Source organism: Ovis aries, chromosome 25, assembly GCF_016772045.2.
Source record: "Ovis aries strain OAR_USU_Benz2616 breed Rambouillet chromosome 25, ARS-UI_Ramb_v3.0, whole genome shotgun sequence".
Taxonomy (NCBI): domain Eukaryota; kingdom Metazoa; phylum Chordata; class Mammalia; order Artiodactyla; family Bovidae; genus Ovis; species Ovis aries.
This window is the reverse complement of record NC_056078.1, coordinates 40,486,198-40,502,000: the sequence shown is the minus strand read 5'-3', so window position 1 is coordinate 40,502,000 and position 15,803 is coordinate 40,486,198. Positions and strand designations below refer to the sequence as shown.

At 38.9% G+C, this 15,803-nt stretch overlaps 1 protein-coding gene across 4 annotated transcripts in view; it reads right to left on the bottom strand.

Annotated features, from left to right (window-relative positions):
- BMPR1A (bone morphogenetic protein receptor type 1A) overlaps positions 1-15,803 on the bottom strand; it is a 145,178-nt gene that overhangs the window by 76,120 nt on the left and 53,255 nt on the right. The window contains exons 1-3 of one of the 4 annotated variants that reach the window (XM_060406337.1): positions 5,253-15,803; positions 5,038-5,138; positions 2,429-2,583 (exon numbers count right to left, since the gene is read on the bottom strand). The exon at positions 5,253-15,803 is cut by the window's right edge and continues 37,045 nt beyond it. The exons of 2 other annotated variants lie outside the window; for them this stretch is intronic. The gene's annotated coding sequence lies outside the window, so the exon portion shown is untranslated. Of the gene's footprint in view, positions 1-2,428; positions 2,584-5,037 lie in introns of all 4 variants that reach the window. One more of the 4 variants, XM_060406336.1, reaches the window with a different exon arrangement.

The following is a 15,803-nucleotide window of genomic DNA, read 5'->3' as shown; positions in this document are numbered from 1 at the left end:
CTTCTGTTTCACATAAAATGTCCAACATAGGAAGCTGGATCTATTTCACAGTCAGCCAAGGAGCCAGGCTGATCATTGTTCTTGTATTAAATGAAACACATGGCTAGATATTTACTTCCAGATAAAGAGAAGCCAGAGACTCTCTCATGGACTCTTCACTATGTCAATATAAAAATAACACACTTCCCCTCAAAGTCCACTGGCCACAATCAGTCACAGGATACCACCTAACTTCAAGGAAACAAAGGAATTAAATGCTCCCATACGCCTGAAATGAAAGGAGAAGGAGAAGTGAAAAGGCACTAAGAAGTCATTACCACAGGCACTTAGCTCTGAGGACAAGTGTTGGACGGATAACCTAAGCCCTAGATCCTAGGGTATAACTGTTTTTTATGAAGATTTTTAAGCCTGAACTCTCACTACAATGTTAGATAAAACCGATGCCTGCAATTCTGGGATCCTGACAGGGATGAAAAATGGTTATCTTGTTAACATGAACCTTTACAAGCCAAAGAGCAAATAAATACTCACTGGAAAGAACAGTAGGCAAATCTGAAAATACAAGTAAAACTGGGGACAGTGGGAGAGTCGATCGATCCAACTGTAGATGACAGCAGAGGAGCGATACTGCATAAAGCTTGAGGATAATGTGCTAGGTACATCTCTCTGAACTTGGAAAGTAGCCAACCAGGCCTCCCGTGCAGGACAGAGCCTCACAACGAAAGAAAAAATGCTGAGACCAAGCACAAATTGAAAAGAAAAAGTACAAAAGAAACAACACAAAGAGAAGGCTCCTATGAAAGGGATGAAAAGAGAACCAGGCGATCTCAGAAGGCAATTAACCAAATTCTCAAACACAATAAAAAACAATTCTATCAAGCCAAAAATGCTATCCTGAATCACTATATGCCTTCTAAAAAATTCAGGAAAACTGATTCCAAAATGACCCATGTGTCGTTTTGTGTTCAGAGTCAAATCTCATACAAGTTATTAGAAAAAAAAGAAAAGAGAACAAAATGATACCCCTACAGACAACTAAAGCATATCAGAAGAGCAGAAACACAGAAGTGATAAAAACATAGACTACTAAAAGGCTAAAATAATAAGAAAATCATAAGGCATGAAATCACATTAGAACTGGAGAAACTCAGAAATGAGAACGTGACTCAAAGAACCTGAATTAAATTTTTTTTAATTTTGTACAAACTACTATATGTAAAATAAACAACAAGGTCTTACTGTATAGCACAGGGAACTATATTCAATATCTTGTAATAAACTATAATGGTAAATAATCTGAAAAAGAATATACATGCTATATAAACACACACACACACACACACACACACACCACTGTTGCCGTTGTTTAGTCACTCAGCCATGTCTGACTCTTTTGTGACCCCATACAACTGAATCACTTTGCTCTACACCAGAAACCTACACAACACTGTGATTCAACTACTAAATTTTTTTAAATACAAACTTTTATGTTACTAAGTTTTTATAAAGACTAAAACCGGAGGAACATCTGAGTGAATAAACACAACAGGCAATGCCACCAAGAAGGAAAAGAAAATGAAAAGGAGTCTAATTTTTTAAAAAGTCAAAAAGGAAGTGAAATAGAAGGACTCTAGGGAAAATGACAAAAATTGTTCTAACTTTTTTATACAATAGTAATCACTGAAGAAAATCACAAAAAGAGAATTAAATACTAAAAACTATACTACAATACAAAAAAGTAATTGAAGAAAATTTTCTAAAATAAAATTTGAAACTATATGTTCAAGGTATACAATGCATACTAGAGAATACTGACACAAAATAACACCAAGACATATTTTGTTAAAATTATTAGATATTTAAAAGAAAAAAAAGTACTATTTGAACATCTAGGCCAAAATGTCAAATAATTTAAAAGAAAACCACATTACCAATAAATTTTTTTCCTAAAAGCAACACTTTTTTTTAATGCCAAGAAAAGGTAAAATGTTCGAGGAAAGAAAATAAGAGCCAAGAATTTTATAGCCAGTTAAACTAATTTTCAAGTATAAACAATATATATTATCATCATATAAAAACCCAGGGAATTCTGTTCTCAAGAGTCTAGAGAAATCCAGAGAATAAGCTTCAAAGAATTAACAAGATTAGAGGAACATTAACAAGAGGACTGGAAGTAAGCATTAATTGTTACTTGTAAACTAAATGAAGATGAAAAGGAAAAAAAGAGTGGTATATAACATTAATAGCTATACGACCTGATAATATGTATACAGTGTAACTAACTATAGGATAGAAATGGAGAGATATGAAAAAATTGTTTTTAACTCTTTTCAGTAATACTGTTGATAAAGTATACGTTTTATCATTGTGAAGCTGTCAGATATATAACAGGTGATGAAATAAATGAGCAATTATGGAATGCTCTTACCACTCTCGTAACACTGAAAACCAGATTCCCCAGCTTCTGTTTCTCGCGTGATCCACTGAAAAGGCCTGGACGTACAGGACAAGTAAGCAGCGATGAGCGCCCCTGGAGTCCAGATGGTGACTGTGAAGTCTCATTTCCCAGTGAAATGAGCCAGGCTTCATGGAGATATTCCATGTTTGAGGCAGAAAATTTAAAAGATGTTCTTGGAATGTCTTATTTTAAAAGGTAAAGAAGCAAATCAGGGACTATCTGAGTCATGTCAAAAGGACGCCGGAGCCAAACTGAAGACTCCTAATGGCCAAAGATGGGAAAGCTGAGTCTAAGTATCGCAATGGACAGAATCCCATCAAATCTGTTTAGATCCACTGAGTTCCTAACAACAGAAAAGAACGGGAGGTGGGGCGGGGGGGAGGAAAATCACCTTCAGAGAAGACAGGAAGGTAACTGAGTATTTTAAAAACTGTTTTAAGTGACCCAGTCATGGGGGACTCCCATATTTGTGAATTTTTTAACCTCCAGCTCTACCAGGTCATCACAGTGAACAGTGGAGGAAAAGATGTGATTAAACAAGGGGACAGGAAAAATACCATTTTGAAATATGCCAGAGCATTCTGTATCTTCTTAACAAGACTTGCCTTTCAAGAAAAACTATTTGATCAGAGTTGAAACTTGCGTTTCTTCAGAGTCTAGCGAGCCAAGAAGGGAAACAGCAAATTCTAGCCCCGTCTAGCCTTCCATGTCAGGGAAAGGGGAAATAAAATCGAATTGTAAAACAACTAAGAAGCACTTGTGAAGTTCGAAGTCCAAAGACAAAAGCTCACTAGAAAAGTGAGATCTATAGTCCAGAAGCACAGGATCACCGAGAGAGAGACCTAACCAGGGAACACTTCCTCACCCCACACCTTAACCCCACAACTGCTGTTTAGTCACTGAGTCATATCTGTTTGGGACCCAACTGATCGTAGCATGCCAGGCTCCTCGGTCCTCCACTGTCTCCCAGAATTTGCTCAAATTCATGTCCATTGACTCAGTGGTGCTACCGAATCACCTCATCCTCTGTCCTCCCTTCTCCTTTTGCCTTCCATCTTTCCCAGCATCAGGGTCTTTTCTAATGAGCTGGCTCCTTGCATCAGGCAGCCAAAGCATTAGAGCTTCAGCTTCAGCATCAGCCCTCCCAGTGAATATTCAGGCTGGATTGACTAGTCTGCTCTCCCTGCAGTCCAGGGAGCTCTCATGCGTCCTCTCCAGCGCCACAGTTCAAAAGCATCAATTCTTTGGCGCTCTCCATTCTTCATGGTCCAACTCTCACATCCATACATGACAACTGGGAAAACCACAACTTTGACTATACAGACCTTTGTTGGCAAATACTAAAGGCCTACTTACAGCAATTCCTTTTACCCAGTATATTCTATGTGGTTTGGCAAGAAAAAAACTACAAGGCACACTAAAGGCAAAAAACAGTGAAGAGACAGAGCAAACATCAGAAACCAGGCTCATATGGCAGAGATGACGGAGTCATTAGACTGGGAACTTGAAGCAACTATTCTTAATAATATGCCACGGGCTCTGAGGGGCAGGGTAAGCAACATGCAGGAACAGGTGCGTCACATACGCAGGGAGAGAGAAATTCTAAGAGAGAAGCAAAATGAAATACTAGAAACCAAAAACACTAACAAAAATGAAAAGTGCCTTGGTTGAACTCATCAGTAGACTAGACGTGGCTGAGAAAAGCACTTCTGAGCTTGCAGATGATGTCAGGAAAAATCTCCAGAACTGAAACGTAAACAACCAACCCTCCCCAAAAAACCAGACCCAAAATAACAGAACGTCAGAGAACTGTGGAACAACTATAAAAGGTGTAACATATGCGTAAAAGGAATATAAGAAGGAGGAGAAGAAGAAGAAAGAAAAGGACAGGAACACCTCAAACACCGATGACCGACAATTTCTCCAAGTTAGTGTCAGACACCAAACTGCAGACCCGGGAAGTCAATGAGCACCAAGCAGGGCAAGGGACCAAAACTACACCTATATACATCACTTCAAACTGCAGAAAACAGAGTGTTCCATAAAAAACCTCGAAAGGAAATAGAAGGAAAAAACAATTACCTATAGACAAGCAAAGGTGAGAATCACACTGGCCTTCACAGAAGCCGTGCAGCCAAGAAGAGAGTGCAATGGGATATTTAAAACGTCAAAAGAAGGGGAAAAAAAAGAAAACCTAGAGTTCCATACCCTTGCATGGAATATTCACTAAAGCCGGCCACATTCTGGGGCACACCTTAACAAAGTTACAAGAACAGAAATCATACAATTATCTCTTCTCAGACTATCAAGGAATTAACCTAGAACTGAAAACAGAAAGATACTCGAAAAATCTCAAAATACTTGGAGATTTAAACAATGCACTTCTAAATAGGAAATGGGTCAAAGAAGAATTCTCAAGGGACATTTAAGAATAATTTGAACTAAGTAAAATGAAGGTACACATTTTCAAAAATAGATGGGATGCAAGTTGTAGGTTTCTGTGGACACTGTTGCCGATTGACAGAGGGCTCTAAGAAAAGGCTGGCGAAGCTCTAGGAGCCACAGCGCGCTTTACTCACTCAGAAGGAGACGCACACTTGGCTTTATCATCACAGTCTGCAACTAGAAAAATGCAGTGACACAATCCTTGAAGAAATGTCAACATCTTTTCAGTCGAATTCTAACAAAATAAAATGCAAATGACCGGTGAGAATAATTTATCTGCATTAACCCACAGAATACAGAAGACGTTGTTTGTTTCTTTGCTTTGTTGGTGAAATACCAGTAAACTTACTTTGGCTTATGCCTATCCAACTGGAGTGTAAATGAATTTGTGAATGTCACCCAGGACCAATGAAAAAAACTAATGCCCGTATCTTGGTTTCCATATGTTGTTTCTCCATTTAGAGAAACCTAGCCTCCTGAGAGACATAGATAAGGGCACAGAAGGTCCAACATGAGCCTGGAACACTAGTATGTCAGAAAGTAAAGAAGAGCACACAGAAACGATAAGGCCACATCGAAAATACACCAGAGCCAGGATGAAGGGACTCCCAATTTCAGAACCTGGAACGATACAAACCTCAAAACACATAAAGGTTGTAGATGGACGGATAAAGAGGATGTGCTACATATATACAATGGAATACTACTCAGCCATAAAAAAGAACAAAATTTTGCCATTTGTAGCAACATGTATGACATGGAGGGTATTATGTGAAATGAAGTAAGACAAATACTATATGATATCACTTTTTGTGGAATCTAAAGACATACAACAAACTAGTGAGTACGACAAAAAAAGCAGATGGCTCACAGATGCAGAGAGCAAACCAGTGGTTACCAGTGGAGCTGGGGTAGGGGGCCAGCACAGGGGTGGGAGAGTGGGAGGTACAAACTAGTGGGTGTAAGATAAACTCAAGGATGCACTGCACAACACTGAAAATATAGTCAATTTTTTTTACTAACTGTAAGTGAACAGTTAACTTTAAAATTCCATTAAATTAAAAAAATTAAATACAAATGACAACAAAAGAACATAAGAGCTGTACCGGATTATAACCCACTGAATAAAGTCCATTAGTCCATACTGATACAGCTGGACAGACACAGACGTAAGGCAGTAAGGGGCCCTACAGAATGAGGCAGGATGATTGCTACTGTTGGCGTTTAGTCACTCAGTCATGTCTGGCTTTTTTGTGACCCCACTGTAGCCTGCCAGGCTCCTCTATCCAGGCAAGAACACTGGAATGGGTTGCCATTTCCTCCTAGGGGGTCTTCCCGACCCGGGAATCAAACCCGAGTCTCCTGCATTCCAGGCAGATTCTTTACTGATGAGCCACAGGGAAGCCATGCAAAATGATTAGTGTCCAGTAAGTGATGAAACTGGAAAATTTCCATACCACTATAAAAAGCAAGGGCTTCCCTGGTGGCTCAGAGGTTAAAGCATCTCCTCTAATACGGGAGACTTGGGTTCAATCCCTGGGTCGGGAAGATCCCCTGGAGAAGGAAATGGCAACCCACTCCAGTATTCTTGCCTGGAGAATCCCATGGACGGAGGAGCCTGATGGGCTACAGTCCATGGGGTCGCAAAGAGTCGGACACGACTGACCGACTTGACTTAACTTACAAATAGCAAAGACCAGTTACCTCTAGAGGGGGAGTAGAGAATTTCATGGGAAGTAAGAAACTGGCATGGTATTCAAGTATCTCCCCACAGTTTGTTTCTTTGTTGTAAAGAGGGAAATACAACGTCTTGACCAGGTGATTAAAATCAACACTACTGATGACAAGTAAGGTCAGATATACCATGCTTCCGAATGGGGCAGCCTGAGAAAAGAAACACTGTCATTTATGTAGAATTCTGGCCAGAGACGCATCGCCTAAATCTAATAATGAGAAAAAGGCAACTCCAAAGCGAGGAATACTGTGTAAAATAACTGGCTTACATTCTCAAAAATGTTACTGTCATGGAAGACAAAGGACAACTAAGGAACTGTTCCAGGTTAAAAAAGACATGACAACAAAAACAATATGTGATCCCAGACCGAATCCTCTACTACAGGGAAGGGAGAGAAAGTCTAACATTAAAGACTTGAGATAGCGGTAGCAGACACAAGTGTAACAGATTCGAGTATTGTATCAAGTAAAATTTCCTGAATTCCATAACCTAAGTGTGAACATATGGGAATATCACTATTTTTAGAAAACAGAAACTAAAATAGTAAGGGTAAAATATACACAACTTCACTCTCTCAACAAGTTCATCAAAAATAAATTGTGTACATGTAGATTAGGTAAAAGGAGGCAGAGAACCAGAGAACAATGCAAATGTGGGAAAATTTGAAAACTTGACGAATCTACGTAAATGGTATACAAGAGTTTTACTGTGCTATTTGCATCTTTTCTAAGTAAGACGCAATTTCAAAATAAAAAGTAAAAACATAAACGTATTAAGTTTACATGTTATAATCCTAACCTCCAGTACCTCAGAATATAACCTGGTTTGGAGATATTGTCTTTACAGAGGTCATCACTTAAAATGAGGTCATTAGAGTGGACCTGAATCCAATATGATTTGTGTCCTTATAAAGAGGGAAACTTTATATAAAACATGTGAAGAGAGACAAGAAGACGGCCATCTACAACCCAGTGAATGCTTGAGGCTACAAGGAGTCAGGCAAGAGCCCTAGGAAAGAGCCTTCCTTAGCACCCTCAGAGGGTTCACGGATCAGGTAACAACTTCATTTTGGCTGGTTAGCCTCCAGAGCTGGGAGAAAATAATTCTCTGTTATCCTAAGCAGAAACAAACAAAAGAATTTAAACAGTAAAACAAACAAAAACCACCTACAGGACATAAGGCTACTATATTTTCACAGACATCTGAGATTATACTTTCACCAAATAAAGATGTTTAAAGAACACAAATGTTTGAATTATTCACTACTATTCACCAAATAAAGACTGAAGAAATCATCATTTATCCTGCACTGTAAAAAAATCATGTGATATAAACTAGCCAAACTCAATGCACTACCCTAAAAGTGCTTTTAATGTCATCTAAACCACAAGTAAAGTTCATTTAACAAAGCTCTCTTTATTTAAAGATACACTGTTTAAAAATTTCCCATTAGAATTAATGTAAAATTATTAAAACTAAGAGTTAAACATATGAATAGCTTAAATATACAACTTTTTCATATATTAACAAAAGCTTACAAAATCTTTCACATCACCTAAAAATAAATAAGACTAATAAAGAGTGTATCATTTTATGAGTTAGAAAACTACAGACTGTACAGATATAAATTCTACCCAAATCTACCAATAAATGTTAACATGGTTTTGAATGGAATCAGACAGAAAGGACTCTAAAGACATTTGGAAAAATAAACTGTAGAGTATCCTAAACTTCTGGAAAAGTAACAAAGAAGGATTTGTCTTACCAAGTATTAAATTATACTGAAAGCTACATCAATATAAAAGAAGACAGTGAGGAAGCTGGCTTGAAACTCAACATTCAAAAAACAAAGATCATGGCAACTGGTCCCATCACTTCCTGGCAAACAAATGGGGAAACAATGGAAACAGAGACAGACTTTACTTTCTTGGGCTCCAAAAAAAAAGAATCACTGCAGATGGTAACTGCAGCCATGAAATTAAAAGATGCTTACTTCTTGGAAGAAAAGCTACGACAAACGTAGGCAGCGTCTTAAAAAGGAGGGATGTTACTTTGTCAACAAAGGTCCGTATGGTCTTACAAGTACTGTGCACTAACTGATTGAGCCATTGGAGCTCCTCGGGTGCATATAGTCGAAGCTTTGGTTTTTCCAGCAGTCATGTATGGATGTGAGAGTTGGGACTATAAAGAAAGCTAAGTGCCGAAGAATTGATTCTTTTGAACTGAGGTGTTGGAGAAGATTCTTGAGAGGCCATTGGACAGCAAGGAGATCCAACCAGTCCATTCTAAAGGAAATCAGTCCTGAATATTCATTTCAAGGACTGCCGCTGAAGCTGAAACCCCAATACTTGGCCACCTGATGCAAAGAGCAGACTCATTAGAAAAGACCCTGACGCAGGGAAAGATTGAAGGCAGGAGAAGGGGACGACAGAGGATGAGATGTTTGGATGGCATCACCGACTCAATGGACGTGAGTTTGAGCAAGCTCCGGGAGTTGGTGATGGACAAGGAAGCCTGGCATGCTCCCGTCCATGGGGCTGCAAGAGTCAGACACAGCTGAGCAACTGAACTGAACTGAATAAAAGTAGCATTTGAAATGGATAAGGGTGTTGAAAAAAATCTGCTGACCATTTGGGGGGAAACTAAATTGGATCCTTTTACCTCATGCAACAAAATTCCAGAAAAATGAAAGGGTAAGATGTAAAATGTGAAACTATGAAAGAACTTGAAAATATTGCAATGGGGAAGGAATTTCTAAATTTGACATCAAAAGCAGAAACCATACAGAAAATGGCTGGTGTAAACTGTTATTAAAGATAACACTGAGTATATACTTTTTGTTTTATGCAGGTATCTTAATACGTCTATAACACTATTATAATTATTATTATGCTTCAAGAGTTATGGCTAGGGCAGTAAGATCAGAAGTTATTCTACCCATATGATTTCATTTTAAAGAGAACAATTTTCTAATGTGATTGGACAACTGGCTTTTTCTGTAACAGTTAGGAGGTTATCTGAGTAAGAGAAAGTACTTAACTGCTTTTTTCCCCCACATTTCTGTGTTTATTATCTTCAGTTAAAATGGAAAATATCTAAAATGTGGGTTACTTACTTAATTTGGCATCAAGTTATTAAAATGGTTGCTAAGTTTTTAAAATTGATCAAAGTTAATATTCCAGGTGAAGGAATAAATACCTACAAGGACTTTTTTTTTCTCCTTCAGACCCAGCTGGATATGAGTGTTCACTCGCACCTCAACTTATGTTGTAAGCAAATATTCATTCTGCAGGGGAAAAAATGCTTATTTAAACATGACAGTTACTGTCAAGTTCCTAGATTCTCCTCCCTTCCCTTTATACCACACTCATTCAAACATCTGGAGAAGGTACTGGCAACCCACTCCAGTACTCCTGCCTGGAAAATTCCATGGATGGAGGAGCCTGGTAGGCTGCAATCCATGTGGTCGCCAGGAGTTAGACACGACTGAGTATCTTCCCTTTCACTTTTCACTTTCATGCATTGGAGAAGGCAATGGCAACCCACTCCAGTGCTCTTGCCTGGAGAATCCCAGGGACGGGGGAGCCTCGTGAGCTGCCGTCTATGGGGTTGCACAGAGTCGGACACGACTGAAACGACTTCGCAGCAGCAGCAGCAGCATTCAAACATCTGCATTTGCAGTATGGCGGAAAGAAGTAGTCATAATGGAGTTCATATTCTTTAACATGGTTATTTTTACTTTTGAAATCCTCTTTTTTGTCCTTTCGAAAATTAGCCTAAAGTGTTAGATACAAAGTAGAATACCTGAGTTACCATACTGAATTTAACATGACTTAAGGGATTAGATGTAAGGGCTTAAACCAGCAAGAGTTCATTTCTCAGCCCTGGCTGAGTACGTGCCTCAGTCACCATCTGGACTTCACTGCAAGACTTGAAAGGCAACAGATTCTTACTACAGCAGATAAGAGTTCATGCAGAGGAGTCAGCTGTGTCAAATACCACTGAGCAGCTGACGATGACGACAAAAAATCTGGCACGTGGAAGCCATCAATGACACTTGCAAATGGTTTTTGAGACATTCCTCATGGTAAACAGGTAGACTGATGACTGAGGCAGGTTAAACAGTCAAGGGAAGGGAAGGAAAGGCGGAGAAGATCCAGCACGCAGACAGCTCCAGGATGCATGTGGCGACCTGGCCAAAGGCTGGAAGACGACTGTTCCTAAGCCTGCACTAAGAGATTACTTGAAGAAAAGAGAGGAGAAACAGTCAAAATTCTCCAAGTCTAAGCCACCAAGGAAGTAATATCAAAATGACTAGAGCTAACTAGGTGATATTTATCTCTGTGCTTACATCAACCTCAACAGAAGTAATTTAGTGTTTTCGTAGAAGCTGCCTTGTAAATTTCTTAGTCTTTTATTTTTAACACACACTATTTCCATATAAACTCATATTTCCAAATTACTGCTGCTTAAAACATTCTCATTTCTTTGCTCTCTAAACACTCTAACTCAACATACATAAGAGATTTTAGGCCGAGGAAATTTCTCTTAACAATATATAAGCTTTTTTCTCACAGTAGCATCACTAATTTTATTTTATTCTCATTTTTTAAAAACGTCCCTGTTGAAGTCTGAGTTTGTTTCATTACACACCTTTTCCACAGATATTAACCACAGTTCTTACACGATGATTGTTTCAGTAGTCCTAAGCTGTGACCTTTGACAGATGCATGTAGAAATGTTCTTTATTTTCACAAAGAATTAGAAGCTTTCTTATTTTTTCTTAAAACACAAGTGGCTCTATTTTAGGTTTCCTTTTTAACAAAATCAAAAAAGCACTGTCACTTTAGGATTGGGGAGACAACACAGACAGTCAAGAGTATCCTCTCCTTACCTCCACTGATGGTCGCAATTAGGGAATGTATAAGTCCAACACAGCCTATCTTCCAGTTTTTAAAAATAAGCCAGAGAGCTGGATTTTACTTTTGTGAAACCTCCCACCTTTGTTTCAACTAATTTAAAAAATATAGTGTAAGCTAAGTATAACATGCCTGTAAGTCAAATCTAACTGACAGACAACCAGTTTACAACTTCAAGGTTAAAGAATCAGTGGTTCTGCTTTTTTTCGCATTTTTCTTGTTTTTAGGTAATTCTTCCCTCCAAAAAAGGATGTCACAAGTTTTCCTGTAATACACCCATTCAGAGATTCAAAGCAAGGCTAATATTTATTTAATCGCACTAATTGCCATTAAGTATCTTTTTTACAGTATTATACCAAATTTGCATTTTAATATTGTTTGGGATGGAAAAGAAATTCATCTTTAAATTTACAATTACTCTTGTGAAGGGTCATTTTCTTACACCTACAAGATGATTAACATTTACAGTACACCAGTCGCGTGCCACGCATATCACTACGCACTCACACTTGGATATTTTATTAAAACCTAAACAACCTTGTGCAGCATATTATCTCACTTTACAGACAGCTCACAGCAGCTCACAAGCCTCTCAGTTTTTGTTTTGAATCTCAGAATCCAGGAGAACTAGCTGGTCAGGCTTGCTTTTGACAAGTATCATCAATCAAGAATAACTACAACCATCTTAAATCACAGTAATAAAAATGCAAAGTAAAAGTACTGAAGGTTGATATCCTTTGAAAAAACAGCTGAACCTTAATTTCAACTCCTAATAATTCTTCAGTTTCATTGATTTGGCAATCACTGAAATAGCTATACTTGTCTTATTTTCAAGACAAGTAAAACTGAAGTCAGCTCTGTTTTTTGGTTAATATGTTTCTATCCAGGGCCTCTGAAAAGACTAAAATACAAAACCAAAGTTTTTTTCATTAATTAAAGACGACTCAAACAGAGAACACTGGCTGCTGCCACAAAGCTGTTACTAAGCATGTGAGATAGACAAGACCCTGTGCCGGGCCCACGTAAGGAGCCAAGGAGCCAAGCAACATTCCCTCCTCACAGCGAGCTTTGCAGTTTCTAAAAACAGAAACAGATCTTTAAAAAAATGTTTATACAAATTATAATTTAATTACAATGATGACAAGTGCCAAAAAAGAAACCTGAAACAGGGTGCTATGACAGCTTTAACTCAGGTGTGTAACTTTAAGTAAAAAGACATTACTGGGGCGAAACCTCAATATAATTAGGGGGGTAAAAAGACAACATGAAGTGGCTCCTTCAAAAATATTACAATCAGAAGGCTGACATTAAAATGATATTATTACATAATTTTATTTATATTTCATATATGCTAGTGTTTAAGTCTTTATTTTGATGCTTTTAAAGCCATTCATTTCCCTACAAAACATACACAAACAGCCTCAGTATTTAAAAAGTAAAATCCTTACCAGGATTTAACTCTAAAACTCAATAAACAAAAATCAATGTGTTCATAAACATTAAAAACACTCCAAATCAATAACATTTATCAAATAATGTGGAAGAAATGGTTAAAAGGTTACTTTTATTGAGATAAAAACAGTATCAATATTTGAAGCATGGGTATCATAACAAACTTCTCTATTACTTGGTTTTTGCAAAAATATAAAAATAACTGGTTCAGTTCAGTTCAGTCACTCAGTCGTGTCCAACTCTTTGCGACCCCATGAATCGCAGCACGCCAGGCCTCCCTGTCCATCACCATCTCCCGGAGTTCACTCAGACTCACTTCCATCAAGTCCATAATGCCATCCAGCCATCTCATCCTCGGTTGTCCCTTCTCCTCCTGCCCCCAATCCCTCCTAGCATCAGAGTCTTTTCCAATAAGTCAACTCTCCGCATGAGGTGGCCAAAGTACTGGAGCTTCAGCTTTAGCAGCATTCCTTCCAAAGAAATCCCAGGGTTGATCTCCTTCAGAATGGACTGGTTGGATCTCCTTGCAGTCCAAGGGACTCTCAAGAGTCTTCTCCAACACCACAGTTCCAAAGCATCAATTCTTCGGCGCTCAGCCTTCTTCACAGTCCAACTCTCACATCCATTCATGACCACAGGAAAAACCATATCCTTGACTAGACGGACCTTAGTCAGCAAAGTTAATGTCTCTGCTTTTGAATATACTATCTAAGTTGCTCATAACTTTTCTTCCAAGGAGTAAGCGTCTTTTAATTTCATGGCTGCAGTCACCATCTGCTTATTTAACTTATATGCAGAGTACATCATGAGACACACTGGGCTGGAGGAAGCACAAGCTAGAATCAAGACTGCTGGGAGAAATGTCAACCACCTCAGATACGCAGATGACACCACCTTTATGGCAGAAAGTGAAGAAGAACTAAAAAGCCTCTTGATGAAAGTGAAAGAGGAGAGTGAAAAAGTTGGCTTAAAGTTCAACATTCAGAAAACGAAGATCATGGTATCCAGTCCCATCACTTCATGGTAAATAGATGGGGAAACAGTGGAAACAGTGGTTGACTTTTATTTTGGGGGGCTCCAAAATCACTGCAGATGGTGACTGCAGCCATGAAATTAAAAGATGCTTACTCCTTGGAAGGAAAGTTATCACCAACCTAAACAGCACATTAAAAAGCAGAGACATTACTTTGTCAACAAAGGTCCATCTGTCAAGGTTATAGTTTTTACAGTAGTCATGTACGGATGTGAGAGTTGGACTATAAAGAAAGCTGAGTGCCAAAGAATTGATGCTTTTGAACTGTGGTGCTAGAGAAGATTCTTGAGAGTCCCTTGGACTGCAAGGAGATCCAACCAGTCCATCCTAAAGGAGATCAGTCCTAGGGGTTCACTGGAAGGACTCATCTTGAAGCTGAAGCTCCCTCCAGTACTTTGGCCACCTGATGCGAAGAGCTGACTCATTGCAAAAGACCCTGATGCTGGAAAAGATTGAGGGCAGGAGGAGAAGGGGACAACAGAGGATGAGGATGGCATCACCAACTCAATGGACATGGGTTTGGGTGAACTCCGGGAGTTGGTGATGGACAGGGAGGCCTGGCGTGCTGCAGTCCATGGCGTCACAAAGAGTCGGACATGACTGAGCGACTGGACTGAACTGAACAGACTCAGCTTTTCTAGCCCTTTCCAAAAACCATCTTTAAAAGGAAGAGGGAACCAAAATATAAGTCATCGAGTCACTCCATGTTAAGAATCTAGTACCTATAAGGTTTCCAGTATGTGTGATAGAAGCCAAAAAGAGAAAAGACGTGACTCAACTTCCAGCATCTACTTCTGCTTCATTGGCTATGCTAAAGCCTTTGACTGTGTGGATCACAACAAACTGTGGAAGATTCTTAAAGAGACGGGAATATCAGACCACCTTTTCTGTCTTCTGAGAAATGTGTATGCAGGTCAAAAAGCAACAGTTTGAACTGGACATGCAACAACAGACTGCTTCAAAATTGAGAAGGAGGACATCGAGGCTGTATGTTGCCACTACTTATTTAAATTCTATTCAGAATATCTCATGTGAAATGCCAGGCTGGATGAAGTTTAAGTAGGAATCAAGATTGCAGGGAGAAATATTAATAGCCTCAGATATGCAGATGACGCCACTGAATGGCAGAAAACAAAGAGCAACTTAAGAGCATTTTGATGAAAGTAAAAGCGGAGAGTGAAAAATCTGGCTTAAAACTCAACATTCAGAAAACTAAGACCATGGCATCCAGGCCCATCACTTCATGACAAAGAGATGGGGAAACAATCGAAACAGTGACAGACTTTATTTTCTTGGACCCCAAAATCACTGCGGACAGTGACTGCAGCCATGAAATGAAAAGATACTTGCTCCTTGGAAGAAAAGCTATGACAAACCTAGACTGTGTTTTAAAAAACAGAGATATCAAAAAAAAAAGAGAGAGAGAGAGAGATCACTTTGCCAACAATGTCTGTATAGTCAAAATTATGGTTTTTCCAGTAGCCATGTATGGATGTGAGAGTTAAATCATAAAGAAAGCTGAGTGCCAAATAACTGATGCTTTCTAATTATGGTGCAGGAGAAGACTGTTGAGGATCCCTTGGACTGCAAGATCAAACCACTCAATCCTAAAGGAAATCAACCCTGAATATTCACTGAAAAGACTGATGCTGAAGCTGAAGCTCCAATACCTCGGCTACCTGATGGGAAGAGCCGACTCACTGAACAGACCTTGATGCTGGGAAAGACTGAGGGCAGGAGGAGAAGGGAGTGACAGAGGAT